Source organism: Lynx rufus, unplaced genomic scaffold (genome assembly GCF_022079265.1).
Source record: "Lynx rufus isolate CCGP_SWC_20201006 ecotype Redwood Valley unplaced genomic scaffold, mLynRuf1.p SCAF_6, whole genome shotgun sequence".
NCBI classification, from domain to species: Eukaryota; Metazoa; Chordata; class Mammalia; order Carnivora; family Felidae; genus Lynx; species Lynx rufus.
This window is the reverse complement of record NW_025814878.1, coordinates 40,237,309-40,265,287: the sequence shown is the minus strand read 5'-3', so window position 1 is coordinate 40,265,287 and position 27,979 is coordinate 40,237,309.

Here is a 27,979-nt window from a genome sequence, read left to right as displayed (position 1 = left end):
TTTTTTTTCCAACGTTTATTTATTTTTGGGACAGAGAGAAACAGAGCATGAACGGGGGAGGGGCAGAGAGAGAGGGAGACACAGAATGGGAAACAGGCTCCAGGCTCTGAGCCATCAGCCCAGAGCCTGACGCGGGGCTCGAACTCACGGACCGCGAGATCGTGACCTGGCTGAAGTCGGACGCTTAACCGACTGCACCACCCAGGCGCCCCTCTCTAGGGAAACTCTTAAGGCATGTTAACTGTGCCCCACTCAAGGGGATATATGACCTTCATATTGGATTTAGAAAAACAGACTTGGGTTCTCCTTTATATGCAAAAGCATGGGCTTTAAAAAGTGTTTTTCCTGTCCTGGTAGAAATGGATTTGCCATGATCTTTCCTTCTTACCTGTTTTCCACTGTGACCTAGACACTGAAGGTAGGGACCCCACATCTTACTACAGACCTAAGTCATCCCCATCTACCCCACACTCCAAAATGAACCTCTGTGATACAAGCTAATTAATTTAGTAAACCATAAAATTAGATAACATCACTGATTGGCTAATGAGCTGGTAGATGGCGAGGGACTGGCTGGTAGATCCAGGGACACGTCTAATGATCCAAACTTTAGTGTTAAGGAAGATTCTACACATTACATTAAAATACTTTGTTAAAGTTGCTCCTCATCAGGGAAATACAAATCAAAACCACACTCAGATATCACCTCACGCCAGTCAGAGTGGCCAAAATGAACAAATCAGGAGACTATAGATGCTGGAGAGGATGTGGAGAAATGGGAACCCTCTTGCACTGTTGGTGGGAATGCAAATTGGTGCAGCCACTCTGGAAAACTGTGTGGAGGTTCCTCAGAAAATTAAAAATAGACCTACCCTATGACCCAGCAATAGCACTGCTAGGAATTTACCCAAGGGATACAGGAGCACTGATGCATAGGGGCACTTATACCCCAATGTTTATAGCAGCACTCTCAACAATAGCCAAATTATGGAAAGAGCCTAAATGTCCATCAACTGATGAATGGATAAAGAAATTGTGGTTTATATACACAATGGAATACTACGTGGCAATGAGAAAAAATGAAATATGGCCTTTTGTAGCAACGTGGATGGAACTGGAGAGTGTGATGCTAAGTGAAATAAGCCATACAGAGAAAGACAGATACCATATGGTTTCACTCTTATGTGGATCCTGAGAAACTTAACAGAAACCCATGGGGGAGGGGAAGGAAAAAAAAAGAGGTTAGAGTGGAAGACAGCCAAAGCATAAGAGACTGTTAAAAACTGAGAACAAACTGAAGGTTGATGGCGGGTGGGAGGGATGGGAGGGTGGGTGATGGGTATTGAGGAGGGCACCTTTTGGGATGAGCACTGGGTGTTGTATGGAAACCAATTTGACAATAAACTTCATATATTGAAAAAAAACCCAAAAAAACAAAAACAAAAAAAAAACTTCGTCAAATATTTGATTATCATTATTTTTGACCTACAAATAAATCCTAAAAGCTTATTTGTAGGCTCTGGAAGGGGAGAATAATATTCTTATAATTCTTGGTCAAAAAACATTCCTTCTCCTCCCAAGAAGGCCATTCTCTCAGAATGGGGATGCATCTTGATGAGCAGCACCTCTTCAGTTCCTGGGACTCACCTTGCTCTCTCCTGTCTCTGGGCCTTTGCACTTGGCATCCCTTCCACTTTCGATGCTGCACTCTTTTCTCCTCCTGGCTCCTTCCCTTTTGTCTGGCTAAATTCAACTAATCCCTCAGATCTTAGATTCTGAAGTGTCACTTCTCCAGGAATACAGCAATGAGAGGGCAAGGACAGTCGCTGACCAACTGGAAAAAACCTTGATTGTTGTGTCAGACAAATTATCAGCATCTCCTTATTATTCCTTTTGTTGACTGGTATTCTCTTCAATACTCTCCTTAAGCCTATACATTAAATACCTAAAATATGAAAAACACAATACTGAGTTAGAGAAGTAAAGTCTTTGCCTTCAAGTCTAGCAAAAGCAAGAAAGATACAAACAGCTAATGACGGCACGAAGTAGTAAAGCTATATAACCATTGTAATGTGCAAGGTGCTGCAGGAATACAGTATTTTTATAGGTGGAGCTGAGTGTGAAAGGGTGAATAGAATTTTAATCAGTGAGAAGGCAGGAAGGTGATTCTAAGCTGTAGAAACAGCATAACCAAAGGAACGACAAGATGGAACGACACCATGGGTTCAAATATCGGAAAGAAGTGTGTTAGGTACCTCATAGGAGGTGAGTGATGGTAGAGGGGGTTGGCAAAATTGGCTATATATTTTGTGGAGGCCAAAATATGAAATTGTATGTAATTTGTACTGCACAAAAATGAAACTGTAAGGCCCTTGGTTCAAAAAGCAAGGAGAAATTTGAAGTTAAAGGTATTAAAATACAAAGCTTTTTTGTTCAAAAAAGAAAGTAAAGGAGTAATAGTGATATATGACTAACACATACCTATAAATTACGAAAAAATTCTATTTTTGGTGTCATAATTTTATATGGTACATTGAATAATACTTCGTTAATGTGATGTCTTGGGTTCTGGCTCATTTGTATACAAATTCCTTTGCAAGGAAAAAAAGAATCTGTATTTTTAGGAACTTAATTTTTAAACTATATAATTAAAAACAATTTCAGTCACTCCTAGCTAATGCAAGATCACAAGTAATTTTTGATAGTTTTTAATTTTCAGAATGATCTTTCTGCTGATGAAGATTTACTGGAATTGTTAAGGACATTTGGTAGGCTGTGACAACATTGGGATTTATTTCTGATCAATTACTACGAAATATAAATTTAGCACATCTAAAGCTGATGACTCTCACAGAACAATTTTTTTTAAGATTTAAGTTTTTATACAAATCAATTTCATTTAAATCTGAATTTAATTTTAAAAGTAAATTTATACAATGGCATTTTAATATTTCCTCTGACATTTCTGGAAAATTGTGTAGGTTGTATAGAAAACTAAAAATAGTTTCATGATTTGCATATAATTTAAAATACCTATTTCTGTATTCCATCTCTGTATCTTTAATTACAAGGAACAATTGATCTGGAAATTGTCTTCTTTTTAATGGTTCATGTGAAGTGTCATATGAAAATCGCATTTTTTCCTATCAAATGAGACATCTTTAAATCTAGTTTCTATTTGCTTTGCAATGTTGCAGCAGTTTTCAAAACCAGAAATTCAAAACTCTTTGAAGAATTCTAATAAATCCCTAATATGCTTTAAAGTAATATCTGTTTTGGCTTTGTAATAATTTACTGGCAAAGTTTATTACCCCATCTCCAGAGTTCTTGACGCTGCACTCAGGCTGTAGAGTTCATATTTGTGCAGATGCACAGAGATGGGCCCCAGGGATGGACAAGAAGTCCCCCTCCCACTAAAATATAGGCATTGGTCCCATGCAAAGTCCTCCCTTTCTCCCAAGGCAACCATTGCTGCCACTGCTCTGCCTAGATGTCTACTGCCTCCCTTGCCACTGCAAATCTGGGTCCAGGTTCTAATCTTAGAAGCCCCCTTGGGGACTCAGGGCATCCCAGACTATCCCAGGTACATGCATGCCAGGAGGCCAAGCCAACTGCTTAGCCATTCATTGAGCGGATCTGAGCCCACACACATCCAAGCCGCAGCCTCACTGCTCATACCCTCACTCTATCATTACATGTGACCTCACTTACAAAACACAAGTTCAAAGATAAAATAATTAAGAATTTCAAGTCCAGGGGCACCTGGGTGGCTCAGTCGGTTAAGCAGCCAACTTTGGTCATGGTCTCATGACCAGGTCATGATCTCACAGCTCAAAAAGGCTCGTGAGTTCGAGCCCCACATAGGGCTCTGTGCTGACAGCTCAGAGCCTGGAGCCTGCCTCCGATTCTGTGTCTCCTTCTCTGTCTGCCCCTCCCCTGCTCGTGTTCTGTCTCTCTCAAAAATAAATAAACATTAAAAAAAAAAAAAGGTTTTTTTTAAAAGAATTTCAAGTCCTTAACAGAGTATTAAACCGAGGGTGGGGTCCCTTTCGAGAGCAGGACCCTGGGTGACTGCATAGAAGCTGACTGCCTAGGAAGCCTGCCTAGGGGATGAGTAATGCAAAGTAGAAAAGAAAGTCTTTAAAAATAATATGGGAGCACATTTTTAAAGCTCTTTGAATACCTTACAAAACAGCACTAAAGATTTAGGCACCGAAGATTTTGAAGTGGGGAAGAGTACATTAAATTTGTATTTTAGAAAGATCACTCTGGCATCTAATCAGATAATAAGACCAGCAGATCAACTAAAAAATGTATAATCTAGGCAAACAGTTTTGAAAGACTGGATTTAAGGCTAGTAACAGGTTTAAGGAAAAACCATACTGTTTTGACTACTAAATATGTGCTAGGCACTTTATAAACATTATTTCTAATCTTCTAACAACCTCTAAGGTGTATATTATGCTGATTTTGCACCTGAGGCAGCTGAAACCATTCGGGTCTAGTTACCTAAGGTCACACAGTAAGTAGAGCAAAGCCAGCATTAAGCCCTGAGCATACCCTCCCCGTACTGGGCAACATCTCCTCTGAGCTCAACGAGAATTCCCCAGAATGTGGTCTCCGATCTATGCAAAGCTTCAGGGAGAGGAATTGGTCAAAGATTCTGTTAAAATTTTCCCCTCTCCATCTTACAGCCTGGAAAGTCCTCCCAGCTACCCATGTTTACTTTATGTGTATTTCATTTTTTTTCTTTTTTTTCAATGTTTTTATTTATTTTTGGGACAGAGAGAGACAGAGCATGAACGGGGGAGGGGCAGAGAGAGAGAGAGACACAGAATCAGAAACAGGCTCCAGGCTCTGAGCCATCAGCCCAGAGCCTGATGCGGGGCTCGAACTCACGGACCGCGAGATCGTGACCTGGCTGAAGTCGGACGCTTAACCGACTGCGCCACCCAGGCGCCCCAACTTTATGTGTATTTCAAAAGATCCTGTAAAATTAAGACCAAGGTCTAAATGGTGAGACTTTGCTATAGATTCCTTCCAGGTCATGTGTGCATAGTGCCTAATACATAGCTCGAATTCTATAAATATTACTTTCCTTTTCTTACTACTTCTCCAGTAATGGTCCCACAGTGTTCAAGTTTGATTTGGTTTGATCGGGTTTTTCCTTTTCTTTTCCTACCATGCTTGTACCCCACCAAACCCCATCAATCGGCAATGATTGTAAATTTGCCCAAAAGGCCATCAGAAATGTGTGAATTTTCCAAGCTTTGGAGACGTTACCCTCATTCAGTTCAGAAATAGCACATGAGACAGGGTAGGGCAAGGTTGGGAGAAATGAAAGAGATAAGGATGTAAATGAGTGAGGTGATTAGCACCCAGGCATCATCCAATAAATGTCAACAGCCCGTCAGTCACAAGAGAAGGATCTTTAAAGAGCTCTTCTATTATCTATTACAGAGCAGTTGAGAACTCTTGCGCAATGAACATCCTTAGGCAGCACACAGGGAAACAGAGTCACAGCCTTATTCTGAAAGTCACGATGCATTCATCAGTCAACAAAAATGTATTGAATGTCTACTATGACAAAGACGCCATGCTTGATATTTCCCATCCACTTAACCATTAAGGTCTTGGAAATTGGTTATGTTGGAAAATATTATATTTGGTCATATATGTAAAAACGAAGAGAATGAGAGCCATTGACTTATTTCATCAGGTGTTGGGCCAACTCTCCACAGCTCATGGCATTCAGTTACAATCAGTTTGAGCAAGTCAGAAATTATTTCAGGACAGAAATTATTTTAGATTATTCAAATAACATTCTTTTTTTTTAAATTTTTTAATGTTTATTCATGTTTGAGAGACAGAGAGAGACAGAGTATGAGCAGGTGAGGGGCAGAGAGAGAGGGAGACACAGAATCCAAAGCAGGCTCCAGGCTCCAAGCTGTCAGCACAGAGCCCGATGCAGGGCTCAAACTCATGAACTGTGAGACCATGACCTGAGCGAAGTCGGACGCTTAACCAACTGAGCCACCCAGGCTCCCCTCAAATGACCATTCTATTTCCCATTGTACTATTCCTTGTGGTATTATTCCTTAAGAAGGGAATATTGACCAGGTTATCCATTTCCCAAGATTAAAATAAAGTTCAGTGATACATTCAAGTCCATACAACAGACATTTATTGGTGGGGGAGGGACATCCACATTTGCTGAGCAATAATCTTGCAGCATACACTAAGTAGCCCCTGGTCACGTGTCCTCCTTTAATTTCACAATGACTATTATTACCTCCATTTTACAGAAGAGGAAATTGAGACTCAGAGAAGTGAAGTAATTGACCACATATCACAGCACTAGTACAGAGCTGAGCCAAAACTTGATTTGTTCTATTTAATTTCAAGTGACTTCCATGTGTCAGAGTTCAGAACCTGTGCAGCTATACACAATTTACTCCAAGTCACTTGACTAGAACAAAAAGCTAGCACATAAGTGTAAATCTGTCCCAATCCAAATATGTGGTCTCATTATCTAAGTCAGGCTTACTGCAACCTACTCCTACTTTTTATAACAGCTTTATTGTGCCATAATTTATAAACTATACAACTTTCCAATTTAAACTGTATAGTTCAGTGGTTTTTAGTATATCCACTGTTATACACCCATCACCACAGTTTTAGAACATTTTCATCACCCCAAAAGGAAACCCAGATAACCATTAGCAATCATTCCCCGTTTCTACACAAATCCCCCAAACCTAGCCATCTATTTCTTTAATGACTCTTACTCTCCTGCAGAGCTAGTCACTATGCTGCAAATAATATAAACCAAATAGTGTATGCTCCCTGGGGTTTAAGTAAAATGAAAGTCACAGAACTTAACATTTTCATAACAGGTTCATCAAGGTACATCAGCTCTTGTAGTAAACTGGGAAATCATTGTTTCCGCCACTGATAATCCAGGCAAACTGAGAAATAGCGTGAATTAGCTTGAGTTAAACAGTTGGCTACAGTTGTGCCCTGTATACTCTGCTTAGCAACAACCGTCTGGTCTTCCAATGATGAAAGAGCCCTGGGAGCTGAGTACTGACTCGGTGGAATGTGTGGAGCGCTGGGTGTGCAGGGTGCTGGAAGGCAAGAGATTAAGGAGGGTTGGCAAGCGTGGGCTGGAAGGAGAGGACAGCACTGAAAGACATGTGTGTGTCCTGTGCGGGGAGGAGAGTGCATCACACAGAAGGATCGGAAAGACCAAGTAGAGCCAAAGGACACCTGGTTGATCTTTCAAAAGGCGGACTGGAGTTGTGGGAAGTATCCAACCCCTAAGCCACACATCTGGGTATATGCCCTCTATTCACTACTCTTAACTCCTCATTTCTCACCAACCCTTATGGGAACATCTCATCATTTTCATACATATTGGATCCCATGTCTCAATGTGGCATAAGTACTCCTGCTGATCTGTTACAGCCCTGAAGAGCATCCCTCATCATCCTGCTCACTCTACCCATTTCCTCCTTCCTCTCCTCCTCTCTCAGGTGTTTCCCTCAGTTACATGGGCATGGTTGCCACGGCAGGCCACCGGCCGGGTCTGACAGATGACCTGGGGCTTTGGTGCTTGAGCCCCGCCCCCCCTGGTTAGGCAGGTACTCTCTTCAAATGAGAGCCTGCAAAAATGACCTCTTCACACTGAGATGGGAGCCCTGTGGAGATGGTAAACACTACCTGTAATCCTATCACCTAGAGACAACCACCCTTAACATCTTAGTGATTGTCTTCCAGGCATTTTATATATATACAAAATTTTATTTTTATGTATATATATATAATTATATATATATGTAAACATATATAGCACATATAACATATATGTGGATTATATGCAGCTATAGCTGTATGTACATATCTATAGCTACAGATAGCTCTATGTCTTTTTTCATTTAAGATTATATAATCAATACTTTCTCAGGTCAATGAATATTCTTAGGAAACAAGGTTTTTTAAGTACCTGACTGACATTTCCTCTTATAAATATAACTGTTTTAAGCATTTTCCTGTGGCTAGACATTTGAGTTTTTCAGGTTTTTATCAAAGTAATACCATAATAAGTATTTTGTACATAAATTTAGCTGTGCATTTATGTTTATTTTCTGAGCTAAATGCTTTATGTGTGTATTATCTCATTTAACCTTCACAAAAATCTCTGAGATAGGTTCTATTATTATCTCTATTTTACAGATGATGGGTGTCATAGAGAAGTAAACCACCCAAGCTCACAAAGGAAGAAGACAGAGGAGTCAGGGTTCAAATGCAAACAGCTGTACTCCAAAGTCTGCTGTAACTTCGAAGACAATGGAATTACATGGAATCAAAGACTATGGAGATTTTATTTGTGTGTTTTGCTGTATAAGAGCAATTCCTGGGGGTGCCTGGGTGGCTCAGTCCATTAAGTGTCTGACTTTGGTCACGATCTTGCGGTTGGTGAGCTCGAGCCCCATGTCAGGCTCTGTGCTGACAGCTCAGAGCCTGGAGCTGCTTCGGATTCTGTGTGTGTGTGTGTGTGTCTCTCTCTCTGCCCCTCCCCTGCTCATGCTCTCTCTCTCTCTCTCTCTCTCTCTCTCTCTCTCCTCTCTCTCTCTCTCTCTGTCTCTCTGTCTCTCTCAAAAATAAACATTAAAAAAATTAAAAGAAAACGAATCTATTTAAAGTGGGGGGGGGGAGTTAAAGAGATTGACAAAGCAACTATATGCAGAATCATTGTAAACTGTTTCTCACTTTCTTCAAGTCTTTTAATATTGCCTTCCCACACCTAATTCAACACCAATATTTGTAGTGACTTGCCCTTCACAAAGCATTCAACAAAGCGTTTTCAAAATATTCAATTGACTTTTCAGATGAAAACACCTCTTATCTCGCACATATTTTATTAGTTTACTTAAAATTCAATTAAATGACATAATGACAGCATGCACTTCATAATTTGTATTTCTATAATAGTTGTGTTCGTCTTCTAGGGCTGCCATAACCAAACCCACAAATAGGGTGGCTTAAACAACAGAAATTTCTCCCAGTTCTGGATGCTAGAAGCCCAAGATCAAAGAGCCATCATGTTTGGCTTTTGGTGACTTCTCATCCTGGCTTGTAGACAGCTGCCTTCTGGCTATGTCCTCATATGTCCTCTTTTCTGTAGATGTTCTGATGCCTTTTCCTCTTCCTATAAGGACATCAGTCCTCTTGGCTTAGGGCCCCACCCTTATGGACTCATTTAGCCTTAACTCCTTTCCTAAAAGTCCTATCTCCAAATACAGTCACACTGGGGGTTAGGGCCTCAACATATGAGTTTGGTGAGGGGGACATATTTCCATCTAAAACAACAACATATGTATTTCACATGCAGATATGGGATTTTTCTCATCATGTTTGGTAATAAATAGATGTGGGGCAATACAACGGACTCTCAGGTAAGTTTACAAATCAGTACATAAGCACTAAAGGGCAGAGATATCTAGAGTGGCCTACTCACCATCAGTCAGTCTGTTAGAAAGGAAATGGTGAGCATTGTTCAGCCACCCTAAATGAGGTCATTTACAGGAATATCTGCAGTATTATGCTTATATTTTTTTCAATGTGTCAACTTTTAAAAGATCCTAGTGACTCCAATGAGCCCTACTCTACGTCTCACTTCCCCCTCCTCCCTCCTTTTGCTACTAATATTATTTCAATTCTTCTATAATTTTCCTCTATAACTTAGTGCTTGAAATTCTATTTCTTGTTTCAGTAATTTTAGAGAGTTTATCTTGACACCATCATCTGCCAGATGAGCAAATTAGTACCCTCATAATTGCCTTCCATATTTCCCCCCATCTCCATGTCCCAACCTCTAAACACTATATTATTATTTTTGCAATGTCTGGGTTTCTAATATTAGTTTTCCAATCTGCAACTGTACTTAACTCATAAGTGTTTATACAATGATTCTAAAAATTGGGGGAGGGGATGGGAAATAAGCATTAAGAGTCTGTAAGCATTAACAACAAAAACAATAGTATGGTTGGGCCCATAAAGAAGGAAATGGCAATTCTATCTCCACAAATCTGGGTTGCTTAAGGAAGCATGATACAAGTATTACAGGCAAAGGGATCTTCATTTCTTATATCCATCCAGTGTGACAGAAAAAAGTAACAGATGCTGATCTGATTCATATTCTGCTTTGATAACCTCTTTTCATTTTAAAGCTTCTATGATTGTCTCTTTATTTTTAATGTTCTAAAATTGAATGATGATGTGTCTAAAGGTGAATCTTTTGTTTCCATCCATCCAGCTGAGTATTCAGTGCCATGTTGTCACTCTAAAGATTGCATCCTTCAAGTCTGGGAATTTTTTTTCTATTATTTATTACTTTCTCTCCTTTTTTCTCTCTTTTTTTCCACAGTGGTGGATAACATGGAGCTCAGGGCCATCTAATTGTGTGCCTTATTTCTGCCCTCTAGCCCTGCTCATACCTAAGCCAAGAGGTACCAGCTCCATTTTACAATGATTTCTGCTAGGCATTCCTGACTCTATAATTTGGTGAATTTGACAAAACGCAGTTCATGATGTGCAGTCCTAGCCCAATGGTCATTTAATGTCTCATGGACAGGTGGTGCTCCATCTCTCCCAGGGCTCTGTATCACATCAGTGATTTTTGAAAGATTCCAGAATGTTATGTGTCTGCACTGTGATTTTTCTGTTGAGGTTGGCTGTAAACTGCACATGGTATCTTCTCTGACTACCGATACATCTAGTAGTCTGCCAAGTTGTATGGCCCAAGAGGCAGAGCTGCTGGCAATACAATCTGGACCTGTTGAAAGCCTTTTTCTGTTCTGGGCCCCACTTGAATTTGGCAGCTTTTTCTCTTATCAACATATAGTTCAAAGCAGTATTAACAGTATGGGACTTGCTATCTCCATAGCCTAAAAGGAATTTAAGACATTGTCTTTCCTCCTTAGTGGGAGGAGATACAAAATCCAATATTTTTTTCTCTAACTTGGAGAGGTTGCTCCAGCAAGCCCCACATTGGGCTTTTAAAAAGTTCAGTAATGTGGCATGCTCCTGCACCTTCATAGGGTTTATCACTGCTCACCTTCTGGAGCACAGTTGCACTTCCTGCTCCTTGCTCATCTGGTCTGATTAAACTGCTGTTATCAATACAGTGAACCAGGTAACGTTCTATGGGGTTTCTAGATGGCTTGGATCCCTTCAGACTATATTATAATAGAAAGCAGAGAATTAACATAGCCTGGGGCTGATACTAGCTTCAGGCTATGTTAATTCTCTGCTTTCTGTGTAATATGTATTATTCTAATCAAAATAAGTCAGAGAAAGACAAATATATAATTTCCCTCATTACATGAAATTTAGGAAACAAATGTTTATAGCAGTGTCATCAGCAATAGCCAAATTATGGAGAGACCAAATGTCCATTGATTGATGAATGGATTAAAAATATGAGGTGTATATATATATATATATATATATATATATATATCACACTCTCGGCATATTACTCGGCAATCAAAAAGAATGAAATCTTGCCATTAGCAACAACGTGGATGGAACTATGCTAATCAAAATAAGTCAGTCAGAGAAAGATAAATATATGGTTTCACTCACATGTGGAATTTAAGAAACAAAATAGATAAACATAGGGGAAGGGAAGGAAAAATAAGATAAAAACAGAGAGGGAGGCAAACCATAAGAGACTCTTAAAGACAGAGAAAAAACTGAGGGTTGCTGGAGGGGAGGTCAGTTGGGGGTGGGCTAAATGGGTGATGGACATTAGGAGGGCACTTGTTGGGATGAGCACTGGGTGTTCTAGGTAAGTGATGAATCATTGGGTTCTACTCCTGAAACCAATACTACACTGCATGTTAGCTAACTTGAATTTAAGTAAAGAAATTTTTTTAAAAAACATAGCCTGAGCCTAAACTATAAATGTATGCTACTGTCCTTCCTTATCCTTTCTGACAGGGATAGAAAGGATGGCACTCATCAGATAAGTGACCACATACCATGTACCTGAGGCTGTTATCTGCAGTGGCAAAGATATTACATCTGATATAGCTGCTGCAATCATGGCCATTAATTGGTGACGTTCACTGTTATCTTCCAGAATCTACCTGAGTTGTGTAGAAAGCAGACTGGTGAATTAAATGAAGATACGATGGGAGCCACTATCTCTTGATCCATCAGGTCTTTAAGGATGGCAGTAATCTCTGCCTTTCCCCCTGGATTCAATATTAGTTTTAATTTACTCACTTGACCTGAGTTTTCTTTTTGTCCTGTTTTACTACAATACTCTTATAGCACATGCCAAGGGAAAATTTCACAATTGTAAATACATTCCAGTTGTACATCATGGGATGGGGTTAATATCTGACCTCCACTCTAATAGAAGATTCAGGATGATGCTTCTGGTCCCCTGGTATCAATGCCACCTAGGAACCTCTGTCCAAGAATTCTTGGGAACTGAACATATTTCCCTTTCCCCATTGTCTGGTTACATGACTGAATAGCTAAGATTCCTTTGAAAAAGAGTTGAGGAACCATATGTTATAATGTTGCAGTCTTTCCTCCTGAAGACCTGACTATTGCTTCACTCTAATGGATCCCAGGCCTGAAAACTAGCTCATGGCTAGAAATTGGGCAAAGGTTTATGACTTTTTATTGTTCCAGTTTCCCTCTACTACCTGATCATCTATCCTTGATTTATTTTTGTTGTATAGATTGAGCAATACCCTTGGTGGCCGCCCAAATATCTTTCTCCTAGGAACACTGTGCTTTGTTAACCATCTGCATCATTCTCTATAGACCAGCCACCTTTGGCTCCCAGTTTGAACTTGGTGCTCATTACATTAATGGCATCCACCTCACTCTGATGGTTAAGTGCCACCACCTGACTTCTGTTATTTTGCTCTTCTGGTATTTTGGTATCATGTCCATTGCCACCAGTGAGTAGAGTTCTGATATCACATCTTCCACCATTCATCTTGGGCTGCAAAGGACAACTGTAATTGGGCTTCTCTTTGATGCTGATGACCCTCTCACCCCTTGCAGACCTTATAGCTTTGCTGGCAGCCTGTATCTAGATTGGTCAATAAAGGAGTGTACAAGACCCAGATTCCTCTCTCTTCAACAATTTTGAAGCGCCATACTAGCTCCAGAGCTCCCTCTAGGATTCACTGGGGTCTTTGTTAACAACTTCATCACTCTACCTTTTCCCTCCATTCAATACCGCTTTCTTCACTCCGCAACAGGCACTGGCCCAAGGAGCACTCCCCAGTAATTCCCTGGATGGAGATCTTTTCCTCAAAATCTTCTTCCCAGCAACTGCGAAAGTGGACCCTAAAATGAGATTTTGGCACTGAACCAACAACTGATTACCTAGCGAAGACGACTCCATTGTGATCACGGGCCAACTGACTCCCTTCAGCTGAGGCAAGGATTAGAGGACTCATCTAAGAGCTACTGGACATCAATAATATCCTAGAAGCTTGGGGAATGAAAGTTTCAATTCTAGAAGAGGGAGCCTGGACAGTACACCAACAGCATCTACTACCTTTGTGTTCTCCAATCACTCCTTTTTCTTAGTAGACCATTCCTGTTTTATGTTGCAATATATTTTTTACTTCCTCATAGAATGCTAATTAAAAATTTTAAAAATACTCTTTCTGTTCCTTAAAGTAACTGCTTCCATTAAGGTCAGCAACCTTTATGGTCTATTTTGTTTTTGTCTTTCTTTCCGCACCCCCCCCCACTTTGGTATTTCTGGTTGTCCTCAAAATATAGTGCTTCTTGGTTGTTTAAGAATGAAAGACCATGGGGCGCCTGGGTGGCGCAGTCGGTTAAGCGTCCGACTTCAGCCAGGTCACGATCTCGCGGTCCGTGAGTTCGAGCCCCGCGTCGGGCTCTGGGCTGATGGCTCAGAGCCTGGAGCCTGTTTCCGATTCTGTGTTTCCCTCTCTCTCTGCCCCTCCCCTGTTCATGCTCTGTCTCTCTCTGTCTCAAAATAAATAAACGTTGAAAAAAAAATTTAAAAAAAAAAAAAAAAAAAAAAGAATGAAAGACCATGGAGGCCCCTGGCTGGATCAGTTGGTAGAGCTTGTGACTCTTGATCTCAGGGTTGTGACTTTCAGCCCCACGTTGGAGGTAGAGTTTACTTAAAAAAAAAAAAGACTATGCTGATTTGCATGGGAGTCCACTGGTCTTTTATAAGTCTGTTTCCCCAGCATGCCTTTCTACTAATTGGGAGTGTTGACCACAAACCAGTGGTGATATTAACTGGCAGGTTTCTCTTTGGGTGATCTGGAGGGGTCCACATAAGCAGTCGGGGGTGCCTTCATCCCAAATGTCCAAACAAGTGAGGATTTGTCCTGGAGCGCTAAATCCTGCTTAAAACCCTAAATTTTCCCATGTAGAGAGTTCAAATTCTTTTTTTTTTATTTTTTTTTTAATTTTTTTTTTTCAACGTTTATTTATTTTTGGGACAGAGAGAGACAGAGCATGAACGGGCGAGGGGCAGAGAGAGAGGGAGACACAGAATCGGAAACAGGCTCCAGGCTCTGAGCCATCAGCCCAGAGCCCGACGCGGGGCTCGAACTCACAGACCGCGAGATCGTGACCTGGCTGAAGTCGGACGCTTAACCGACTGCGCCACCCAGGCGCCCCGAGAGTTCAAATTCTTTAAAGAACAGTCTTTGGGTTTTATCCTGGGAGTAAATAATATTGCCACTAGTCACTATGCATGTGTAGAGAGTCCAGAATATTTTTACAGATTTTCATACTTAGTGTTAAACTGTCCTACATAAAAACTTGCCAATTTATTTGCCAACTTATTCTTGCCATTTCACCACACTCTTGAAAGCACAAGCTATTACTGACTTGTAAGTGTTTGCCAGTTTTATAAGTAAAATATTATAGTATCATTTAATTTGCATCAAACTTTTTTTCGTATATTGATGAGCTCCTACAGGTGTTCAAACCTGTAGGAAGACTAGGACAGCGAGACAAGCTTTGACATTCATAGCATTGTGTTTTTCTGTTCATTTTCATATTTCAGAGAGGTCACAGCTAGAAAAACATGTTTATCGCTATGCCATTTTCGAAAATATTCACCTCTTAGCATATTTATAGTCCATCTGAAGGGTAAATGAATTCCGCACTGTTTTTACCAGCCAGGTATGATTTGTAACAATTTATGCTTCCTGTCTCAAATCCTTAACATTAAGGATATATTTAGGCAGCTGTATGAGCTATGTCATTTTTCCCAAAATAACACACTGACCCTAAACCAGGCAATCAGATAATAAGGAATTACTGTGCAATGAACACTGTAAACAGACAAAATATTTCTGCACGTGAGGAGGATTTGACCTGTCCAAGGAGCTCTGTCATATTCAGATGTTCCATCATGATATTTCTGGGTTTCTCTTGCAAGCTTCAGCTATGATTTCTTCATCTGTCAGTCAGGAGTCAGCCTATCCTGCCCACAGGCACGTCCTGCACTCTTCCCATTGGCCCAGGAGAGAGTGACGGATGGCAGCAGCTGTGGCCTCTGTCAGTCCCGGGCTCCACCTTCAGCCTACAGAGATCACTGATTGAAATGCATCAGAGACCACTCAGCTGTTCATTAAAGAGCCCACCTAGAGGGCCAGCATCTTGTGCACTTACACGTGAACTGAATCTAGAAGGTCTGGTTCAGAGAAAAACCAATATCCAGCCCTATCCCCTTCCCCACCCCACCCCCCCGCCACCTGGCAACGCAGAGCACAAACTAGGGCCTAGTGCCGCAGGCATGTCAGACATGTGTGTGCAAACTGGCAATCAGTAGATCAACCTTAGTTCCTGAGAGAAAAGTAGGCAAAATGGAAAGGGTCTGACCAAGCATTCTGGAGTTGGGTCGGCAAGAACCTGTGGATAGTGTTCCACAAACAGGTGTTTGCAACACTCACCGGGTATGTCTCAGGAACTCCACAGTCACTAAATCTGGAACTAGAGTAAAGTGATGAGGAGGGAGTGGGATGAGAAACAGGCAACATCCCATAGTGCTAAGACCTCTCAGGGACCCTGGAATGAAGAGATCAGTGATTTTTATCCAGCTGCTTTTCTGAGCGTGCAGCTTTTGGGGTATATGTGCAGCATTAGTTTTGAGGTGATGACTGGATACTAGCATTCTGTGCATAGGGCTGAGGGCCGACTGCCTTCGAAGAGCTCCAATATTCTGAATTTGGGACCCATATTGACCCCAGGGCTCCTCTACTGCACTAGAGTATCAATAATCTCTGCAGGCTGAGCGACAGGGCGAGGCTGACAGCAGCATCTGCTGCTCGTCCATCATCTCTTCTGGCCAATAGAAACAGCGCATGGTCCCTGTGGCCTGGGAAGGCCCTCATTCTCCCTCTCCAGTGGTTGTGCCAGATGAAGAAGTCATTACTACTCGGGGCTGGAAAAGAAACCAAGGATGCCTGGAGGGAATAAAAGAATGAGAGAACAGGATACAGTCAGCCAGTTGGTCACTGGGGCACATTACAGCCTCTGGGCACTCTTTCCAGATGCCTTGCATTTTTCAGTGTGCAGCCGCTTTCCCCATCCCTGCACTAGGGGAGTTCAAGGTTTCAACATCCTTGTACACTGTAGCAATTGGGAGAGTGATAGGGATGTCTTGAGAAAGAGAAAGCAATGTGGGAGCCCAAGAAGAGATTCAACATACGCTCATTGTCTTGAGATTAATTCAGGAAGCTCAGGAAAGGAGCCATGGGTCAATGTGTGTCTTTTGTGGTTGCCTTTCATCACTATTTTCATGTGCTGTTTCTCAAAACCCTTATGGTTATTATCAGTGATGATAATACTAATAATATCTCCTTTCTGAACCATGCACAACGTTGACAAAGATTTTTCACATTCATGACTTCACCTGAAGCCCTTGGAAATAAAGGAAGTGTGTGGTATCATGCCCATTTTAGAGATAAAAACCCAAAAGGTCAAAAAAGGTGACAGGAGTCCCAGGTAACAGAACTGAGAAGAGGCCAAGATGGAACCCGACCTCAGATGTTATGCTTCCAAGTCCAGGGCTCTTTCCACACTCACGGCTCACTTTACATCGGTCTTGTCTGCAACTCAAGTAACACCAGTCAACTGTGATCCAGAAGCAGGGGCAAGGTGAAATACCCAGCACCTAGGAAGTTTGGGGGATGTTTTCATCATGATGTAATTTCCATGAAGGGAGCCACACCCATGCTGTTAGTGGGGGGTAGGGAGGGCGTTCACACACACGTCCACATAATACACTGCAATGCTTCCACTCTCCAGATCAATGACTGCTACACTGGAGTCTCTGATAATCTCAGCCCCTTTATGAAGAACATCCCCTCTCATGTGAGATTCGACGTCATTTTCTCAAATCTTTACTAACTGAAAAAGGGACTCAGTAACAAACAAAATAAGTCAGTTGATTTATACTGAACGCTGAAAGGTAGAGTCCTACATGCTCATGTATGTGCATATGTGCTTTCAAAAGCAATATGATTCACTTCACTAGCCCACAGAACACAATACTGAACATTTAAGAATAGAATTCATACAGAAAACATTTAGATATGGCAGAGCATACACAGAGCAGAAAGTTAGCTGTCCTCAAACCATTGTCAACTTCTAATAAATGATGTTTCAGTTTCCCTCCCTCAGCATTCATACTTTTAAATGTTCTTTTCTTTGCCTTTTACCTCGCTTCATAAAAATGGAATATATGACAATAAAATCTTTTCCCCTAGACCTTCTAAAATATGTAAGAAAAGAATTCTGTTGCTAGCTTGAACTAAATAAAATAAAACAGCATGACCAACCAGTGTCTCATTATTTTGAAGAGGATCTTTTTGCTGTTTTGACTTTCCACACTAATTAAGAGATTTGGATTAGACCCTGGAGCTTGGACAGACTTTCACAAGCCCTCAGAGTAACTCTTAGCATACTTTGATTCATAAACCCTAGAGTGCATGACATTGCCTGAAAAAGATCCACAAAGTACATCAGTTAACCAAGAAGAATAACAATTCTTGATCTCTTTTAGATAGTTGTCAGAAGGATTAGGGATATGAGATAAGACCATTAAGAATGTATAAAAATGGAAATTCCACTAAGATCCAAATTATTCTCTGTACTAGAAAAGCAATGAAATCTTTGATCTTTCTCTAACTTGATCCCAGAGCAGATTTCTACTCTTAAGTCCATTTTCCTCTCAAGTTGTAGGAGCTGAAACAAAGAAGAGGAAGGAATAGGAAAAAGTGAGGAAAAATTAAAAACCATACCCCTGAAGCATACCATCACCTCCTCTAAGCACAAATAAACTGTAAAATGTATTGAGCCAATTATATAATATACTCTCTTATTGAGGAACAGGCAAGAAGCTATAACTCTATTCTTTAAAGTATATCAAAGATTGTCTTTATGTTTGATTTTGGAATAAAATTAAGCAGCAGTTCTAGAGTAATGTATGATCAATATCATTCAAAATGTCCATACTAAAAAAGAAAAAGAAAAAGCATTCTAGCATTCAATGTGCCTTTACTGCAAATCACAGTGGGACTGTAAAATTTAAAAAGTAACTCCCAATACCAGCTCCTATATTCCTTAGAGCAGTGGTTCTCAAACTTTATCATGCATCTGAATCACTTAGAGGGCTTATGAAAACAGATCCCAGGTCCCACCCCCAGAGCATCTGATTCAATAGGCCTGAGAATTTGCATTTCCAATAAGTTACCAGATGCTGTTGATGCTTCTAGACTGGGGACCATACTTAGAGTACCACTTCTATAGAGGAATTAAGAAAACAGGAAATAATAAAGGGCCTTTGGCTTTGGGCCAAAGAAATTTATTGATTAAATAGAGGGAAAAGTTTCAGAATAGTCAATTCATTCAACAAATATTTAGGTTCCTACTAGAGGCCAGTAACTGTTCTAGATACTGGAGATACAGTGGTAAACAAAACTGGCAAGATCCCTGGAGTAGATGCATGATAAGTGGGTAGTCAAGAGTGGTGGTATAGGGGCACCTGGGTGGCTCAGTCCATTGGGTGTCCGACTTCAGCTCAGGTCATGATCTCACAGTTCGTGGGTTCAAGCCCCATGTGGGGTTCTGCGGTGATGGCTCAGAGCCTGGAACCTGCTTCAGATTCTGTCTCCCTCTCTCTGCCCCTCCCCATGCTCTGTCTCTCTCTCTCTCAAATAAATAAAATAAAAATTAAAAGAAAAGGGTGATATAAAGAAATATGAAGTAGAATAAGTGGGCGAAAATGATGGAGGTGGGGTACTATTAGACCTGGTGTTTAGAAAAAGCCTCTTTGTATAGGGGCTTGAATTAAGTGAAGAAGGAAGCCGTGGCAAGGAAGACTGCAGGAGCAGTCTAGGCAGAGGAATAGCAAAGTTCAAATACATGTTCTGCCATTGCTTCTACGTGTTTCATGACCAACCTTCATTCAACAAAGAAATTAAATGTCAGTGTAGCATACTAATTTTTTATTAAAAGAAAAATGTCATGTGAACATCATTTAGCCAAATAATGGACCTATCGGTATGATATATACAGAAAACAGTGAACATTTTCTAAATTGAATGGAAAGGATCTCAAAATTCGATGCTAGAATGACTAAACATTTAAGATGGATGAAAATAATAAAGCAATGGATCACTGACTCATGTGAAGACTTCAATGTGGGATTAATTTAATGAGTAATAAAATGAAAAAATATATACAGATAAAATTTGAAAAAGCAGGTGTTACTCCATTAAACTATATTGTACCAAAGATAAAGCCACATTTAAAAGTTAACATTGTTTTCATGTACTGTTGGACTCTTAGAGAAGAAAACAAGAATATCACAATGAATTTGTGTTTCCTTACACTAATGTAAACCGAATGTTTACACCTAATGTAAGCATTAAAGAGTTTTCTTTTTTTTTTGCAAAGGTGTTGACTGCATGAAGAATGAAACAATAACCTTAAATTGTAGGTGTTAATTTTAAAATTTGGAGAGGGGAGGCCAAAGATAATGACACTAATGTTGGAGAAGAAAAAGGCATTCAAGTCACAATTTTAGCTGAAAACGGGAAAGGATTCTTTCTGCCAAGTACAATGCATACTTTGAATTTGTTACTAAGAGACATGGCCTCAACTGTGCAGCTAGTAATGGCTTTTGCGGAACAATTTAACAATTATAAACAACATATTCTGTATCCACTCAAAATAGAACATCTTGATGAAACATACCAAATGGGACTTTAAAACTACTCTTGGACACATGACAGGAATCCTGACTAAATGTTGTCAAAGCAATTAAATTTAATTTAGTCGAGATATGGGATGCAGACTGAGAGTTAAGCCAAACCACAGAAGATCCTCAAAGAGTGAATCATGGACATTGGCAGGAAATAAAATTAATTTTGAACTTGTAGTGGCCACAGTTATTGGTATGAACTGTTGCTTGCTGTTAATAATGTTAGCAAAATTTACCAAAAAAAAAATAATTATAACTTTAGCAGTTTCACTTTGTAAAGGATTTTTTAACTTTTTTAAAATTTAAAGATAATTTAAATATGTACATATAATATGCTACTACAAAAGTAACATTCCAATAAATTATAAGGAAATTAAAACATGAAGGGAAAGTTCACAGGACTATGAAGTTGATGATTCACATACAAATAATTCTGAAAAGAATTTCCATTCATACTATTTCCTGGCCATTGTCAATCAGGTTATAGTTGATCAATATACTGCTTTTTTTCCCCCTTGGAATAAAATGATGTTAACACTTTTGAAAGAAAAGAACTTAAGAAATATTGTGTTTGATTGAGATACTGCTTTTAAAGTTGATGAACAATTGTGATATAAATGATAGCAATTTACATGAAATTAAAATATCTTTTAATATTTTCTATAATAACAATACTTTCTCACACGCTAAACCATAACAAAGTTTGAACCTGATTTATAAAATTCATGGTTCGGGGCACCTCGGTGGCTCAATCAGTTAAGTGTCCAACTCTCGGTTTTGGCTCAGGTCATGATCTCATGGTTTCATGGGTTCGAGCCACATGTCAGGCTCCACAATAAAAAATAAAAATATATAAATAATAAAATAAAATAAAATTCATGGTTCATTTCAAATCTAATTATTCCTTTAAGAAACTTATTGACAGTTCCAATAAATACTGCCTTATTGACAATTCCAGTAAATACATATTGAGAGCCTACTATGGGCTCTGCACTGTGCTCAGTCCTGCGGTAAGAGTGTCCAGCAAAAGGAGACAAGGTCCCCTCTCATGGAGCCTAAAAGCAAGTAGGAAGCATAGAAATTGATCAAATACTCACACCACTGAATATATTATTTCAAGTTGAGTTCTGAGATAAAGTCATCCTTCCATGAAAAGAGAATTAGTGAACTTGAGAACATATGGAAAGGTTTGAAAAGGCAGTCTCAAGTCAGCATAATATTCTTGAACTTAGTAGAGAAACCAAAGAAAAACACAGGAAAAGAGTAAGACTCAGCACCATATCTGAAGGCAGTTCATATCTCATCCCTAAAAGAGACCACTGTGTGACTGGGAAATCACCTGTCAGATAGTTTTATTCTTGTATAAATTGTGGCTTACTTTTGGTCTTAAAAAAATGGACAGTAAAAAAGAAATATTCAAAAACCAGAAGAAAAAACCCCACAAATGTTCTTACAAGTGAATAAGTGAGCAAATCATGAGTGAACTATTAACTCACATAATAACTTGGGTGAATCTCAAATGCATTTTGCTAAGTCAAAGAAGCCACACAAAGAAAGGTTACAAACTGCATGATTCCATTTCTATGATATTCTGGAACAACTACAGCGACAGAAAAGATATCAGTGGTTGCCACAGTCTGGGGCTGGGAGGCATCAGGAGGTGACTACAAAGAAGTTTGAGAGGATTTTTTTTTGAGTGATAAAACTTTTATATTTTGATGTAGTGGGGGATATATTCTTATATGCATTCATCAAAACTCATATAACTATATACTGCAAAGGTAAACTTTTCTGATGCAAATTATACCTTAATTAAAAATTTTTGTTTTATTTATTTTAAAGTTTATTTACTTATTTTTGGGGGGGGGGAGAATGAATGGGGGAAGGGCAGAGAGAGAGAGGGAGAGAGAGAATCTCAAGCACGAACTGTGAGATCATGACCTGAGCCAAAATCAGGAGTCGGATGCTTAACCAACTGAGCCACCCAGATGCCCCTAAAAATTTTGTTTTAATGTACCCAAAGAAAAACGAAAAAAACAAAAATATAAAGAAATCTTGTAGTGCCGCAGCTTGGTTGGTGATTTTTCTCCAATTTACTGCATCTTCCATTTTGGAGACACCACTCCCTGCCTGTGAAATCTAGTTAGATCCTAACTGCAAGTGGGAAGTCAAGAGTAAGTGCAAGTGGTTATCTTCAGACTCTCTTGACAAACTTCCGCAGGTAGAATGAAAATGCAAATTCAAGGTAGGTCACTCTTGTGTGGTTCGCTCATTTATTCCACTCTGTTTAGATTCTGAAGTGCACTTATGTGTCAGAGTTAACCCAGACTAGAAAGGCATCTAATTTGAAGGCTATCTTGTTGATGTAGAAATGGAATGTGCTCAGTAAAATGTTTTGCAAGTCTTTGTTATGAAACCGAAGAACATAAATGAGCAGTTACTACAAGCAGTAACCTAATCTTCTAGCAGTTGTAAAGGAGCTGAACTTTGACAATAAAGGTTTTATGGGAAATATGTCTGGAATTGGTTTCCATAATAATCCATTGGTAGAAATTGGTATGGTGACCCAATTTAACAACTGTGGGCTTCAACCATGCAATAGCTAAACAAAGAACACTTGTTCCTGAAGAAGATAATTATTCTCTGTGCTCCCTGACTTTCAGAGGAAAATGTATTTGATTACCTATGCTAAAGTATATTTCCTGCCTTTTCCAACAGCTGAGGATCATAAGAGTTGAGGTACAATTATTTCCCCAAGCCTGTTTCCCAAATAATTTGCAAGTCGACCCACACTTCTCAGCAAGGAATTCACTAAATTTTAACAAGCAGACTTTTTTTTCCCCTCAAATTGCTGGACACTTTCCAAGACTACTGATCAGTTAAGAGATGGTGAATTAGTATCTCCCTTTTCCCCTGTATCTAACTTTTATCAGACTCCATATACATTACTATTTTCCCTGTATCTGACTATTGTTTGACTCTTTATACAAATGTGAACTACCCTATAGCCCAGATGTGAGTTGGTTCCATCATAAAGGAGAATCCAGATTTAAAAAAAAAAAAAAAAAAGTAAGCAATACTAGATCCAACCCATTGACTATAATTTCTTTGCTGCTATAATTGCCCAAAACTTGAATCTTTTAAAGATAAAAATCTTCAATTAATTGCCCAAAACTTGAATCTTTTAAAGATGAAAAATTTTCAATTTCCTTTCAACGGACACATGCAATGTCTTTCTAAATGACTCTAGGAATAGATTTGGCTGCTTTGATATTGACATCTGGAAGTAATATTTGCTAGAATACAAAAGAAAGAACATCCTGATTTCTTTATATGAGGCTAGCATAGTCTTGGTAACAAAACCAGCTAAACATAATACAAGACAGGAAAACAGCAATATAAGTTTATTCTTGAACATAAATGAAAAATCCCAAACCAGATATTAGCAACCAAGTCCAAAGAAGTATGAGAAAGATGAGACATCACAACCTTTGTTGGTTAATACTAGGAAACCAATTAATGTAATTAATCACATTCACAGATTAAGGAGAAAATCTGTCTGGTCATCTTAACGACCTCAATGCGAGAAGAAAATTGGCATCATTTACCAATGATGTTATTGCTCACGTAAACTAGACAAAAAAATCTATAAGCAACTTATTGGTATTGATAAGCAAATTTAGATATAAAAGCAACCAACATACAATTGTATCTCTCTTCACTAGCAGAAATAAATTAGAAAATGTAATTTAATAAATACCATTAAGATAAAAAGGGGGAGCATCTGGGTGGCTCAGTAGGTTGAGTGTCTGACTCTTGATTTCAGCTCAAGTTCTGATCTCAGAGTCATGGGATCATGTTCCACATGGGGCTCCTCACGGAGTGTGGAGTCTGCTTAAGATTCTCTCTCCTTCTCCCTCTACCCTACTCACTCTCTCTCTCTCTCTCTCTCTCTCAAAATAGATAAATACATAAATACATACATAAAATTAAAAATAAAAAAATACCATTAACAAGAGCAATAAGAAGTGTAAAGTGCCTAGAACACATCTTGAAAGACATTTTCAAAGATCTAAATGAATAGAGAACTATTTCATGTTCTTTTACAGAAAGATCCAATAGGAAAAGGCTATTCCTAAATAGATCTAGAAGATTTTTCATGGAACTTAGCAAGCTAATTAAGAAACTTATATGGTAATTCAAAAATCCAAAAATAGTCTGGCTACTCTAAAGATTTAAAAAAAATCATGTAGGAACATGCCTTACTGTATATGAAGACTTATAAAGCATACTCGTTAAGGCTCACTTAGAATAAGCATGCTCACATAAAAAAAAAAAAAAAAAATATATATATATATATATATATATATATATATATATATATATATAATTTGTACTTTGTATTGTAAAATGTGGTGTTTTCTGGGGTGCCTGGGTGGTTCGGTTGGTTAAACGTCTGACTCTTGATTTCAGCTCAGGTCATGATCTCACGGTTTGGAGCCTGCTTGGGATTATCTCTCTCCCTCTCTCTCTCTGCTCCTCCTCTGCTCACACGCTCATAAATAAATATAAATAAATTAATAAATAAATAAAATACTATAGTATTTTCAAAGGAAGAAACAACTTAACAGAAGAGAAATGCCAGAAATAAAATCATGCATATATAAAAACTTGATTCTTGTCAGATACCAGGTTGGTAAGGAAAGAGTAAACTATTCAATAAATATTGCTAGGACAATAGATTACCCATATGGAAAAAATATTAATTAAAGTCCCAACCTCACACTCTACTAAAAACTACTAAAAATCAATTTCTGGTGAATTAGAGAATAAACGTGAAAAGAAAAATTCAAAATATTAGGAAGATAACATAGAACAATATTATGATCTCAGGGAAAAAAGCATTTAGTAAGCAAAACATAACAAAACCATAAAGGAAAAAATGACCATTTTCAACATTAAAATTAAGAGCTTTTGTTCATCAAAAGAAACCATAAAGGAAGGAAAATACAAGTTACAAACGGGAGAAGATATTTACATTATCTATAACAAAGGGTTAGTATCCAATCTATATGTGAATGTACAAGAAGATAAGCAATCACATAGAAAACAATGTGAAAAATACATAACAGACTTTTCACAGAAGAGTAAACATTAATACCTCATTGTCAGAAGCAATTAGAAAATGAAAATGAATATCAAACTCCAGCGCGCACGTAACATATTGGCCAATTTAAGAATCAGCAAGACCATGCACTGGCAAGAATGTGTAGAGGTAAGAACTTTCTCATTTCCTGTTAGTGAGGAATGTATCTAAATGATACAGTCATTTAGAAAAACATTTTGGCACTCCTTGGTAAAGTTGAACATGCATAAACCACATGACTACTAATTTCATTCCCAAGTATATACTGCAGAGAAATTCTTTTTTTTTTTTTTGGAGAGAGAGAGAGAGAGAGAGAGAGAGAGAGAGTGTGTAAGCAGAGGAGGAGCAAAGGCAGAGCGAGAGAGAGAATCTTAAGCAGGCTCCCTGACCAGGGCAGAGACTGCCATGGCTCAATCCCACCACTGTGAGATCAGGACATGAGCCAAAACCAAGAGACGAATGCTTCTCCAACTGAGCCACCCAGGAGGCCCTGTAGAGAAATATTATCGTATAGCAATGTATACAGCATAAAATGAATGGACTTCGGCTTTATATATCAATATGGATGAGAGGCAAAATCATAAATTTGAGGAAAAGAAGCAGGTCACAGAAGAATACATGAAGTATGAATCAATTTACATGAAGTTCACAGATGAAGCTAAACAGTGTGTATTGTTTAAAAAATACCCATCACAAATGGTAAAACAAAGGGAAATAGACAAAGAAATGCCTTATTTAGAAAATCGTATACTTTCCTCACTCTGTTAAATCTCTATATTTTATAATCGGTTCTTCACCTCAGTGATCTCAGGACTTAGGTTAGGAATTGTGCCCTTATCCCATGGGACTCTGACCCATATTATTGTTTACAAAATGAAAGGATATCTGGTTCAAAATAAACCTAGGAAAAGTGGCCAGTAGCCTCTAACTTCATACAGTAGAAGTAATTTATAAATTTCCAGTTTCTTGTTGTCAGACTCTAATGAGGGCATACTTTTTACACATAAGAAAAATAGAAATACAGGGGCGGCTGGGTGGTTCAGTCGGTGAAGCGTTAACTCCGGCTCAGGTCATGATCTCATAGCTTGTGGGTTTGAGCCTCGCATCAGGTTCTGTCAGCACAGAGCCTGGGGCCTGCTTCAGATTCTGTGTCCCCCTCCCCTGCTTGTGGTCTGTGTGTCTCTCTTTCTCAAAAATAAATAAAACATTTAAAAATTTTAAAAAATAAATAAATACAAAGAATGTGTCTGTGATAAACCTACTAAAATCTACTTAGTACCTTCAAGGTATTTGTACAAGCCCATGCTTATCAAGATACAAAATATTAGTAGATGTTTAAGCCCCAGGCCCTGCTAAGTAAATACTGGAACATTATACAACCAATAAGGTCTTTTACCTGAGCATTTATGTAGCAATTCCCTAGACAAAACCAATACCTACGGCAAATCCTTCTTGTGACTCAGAGTGAGAAACTGTGCTAACCCACTTCTAGAAAAGAGGTCATAGAACCAGTAACGTGCACGAGCACTGGCTCTCTATTTTTTGGCTGATCTCAGGATGTTTTTCCGTGATCTCAGGATTACTGAACTCCTAAACATCAGCTCCCTAAACACATAAAATGAACATAATAACAGGGCGGTTAGAAAGATTGAGTAAAATATATGTGAAGTGCCAACTAAGTATTCAAAAATGTTATTATTAATGCAATTATTAAAATATTGTATCAGTAACATCTAAATTTATCTGGAGCCCTTACAATTGAGAATGCCCAAAAGACACTTTTTGCTGCTGTTTGAGTTTTTCCTACATGAGCTCATTGGCCTAAACATTTTTCTTACATGAGCTCACTGGCCTAAAAATTCTTTATGCAAAGAAATGGAGGTAGAAATTAATTTATTGATTAACTGGAAAATTCAATGATTCCTTTTGCTGTCTATACAGTTTGTATGTGCAGGTATAGCTTGAAGTGATAGAGTGTAAGTTTTCAGAAACTCCAAGGAACAGATACATTTGATCCATCTCTCATAAAGAGGCATTTCATTTCAAACTATAATCAATAGACAAAAAAGACAAACTATAATCAAAAGACAAAAAAATTGCTTCATCTTAAGGAAACATCCAAAACTTGCCTTTAAAGATGCATAATAATTTTTGCATGTACTTCTTGTTGTAACACATTTCAAAAGAAAGAGAAAGACACAACCATAATAAAACTCTTGTACTCACTCCCCAGCCCTATCAAATTTTGCTAGGTTTGCCTCTGGCTCTTTTAAATCATAGAAATCCCCTGTGCACCTCTCCGTATTCCCATTTCCCTCCCTTCCCAGTAGTAGCTTACTCCTATTTCTTTTGTGGTTTTCATGTTATTAGAGTCTATATATGTACCCATAAAAATATACAGCATTGTTTCACAGGTTTTCAACTTCTACAGAAACAGTATAATCCCATTTTGTCAACTATCTTTTATTTATTGGCAATGCTGTTAGATTTAACCATGTTGGTACTTATAGTTCTATCTGCTGTAGAGTGTT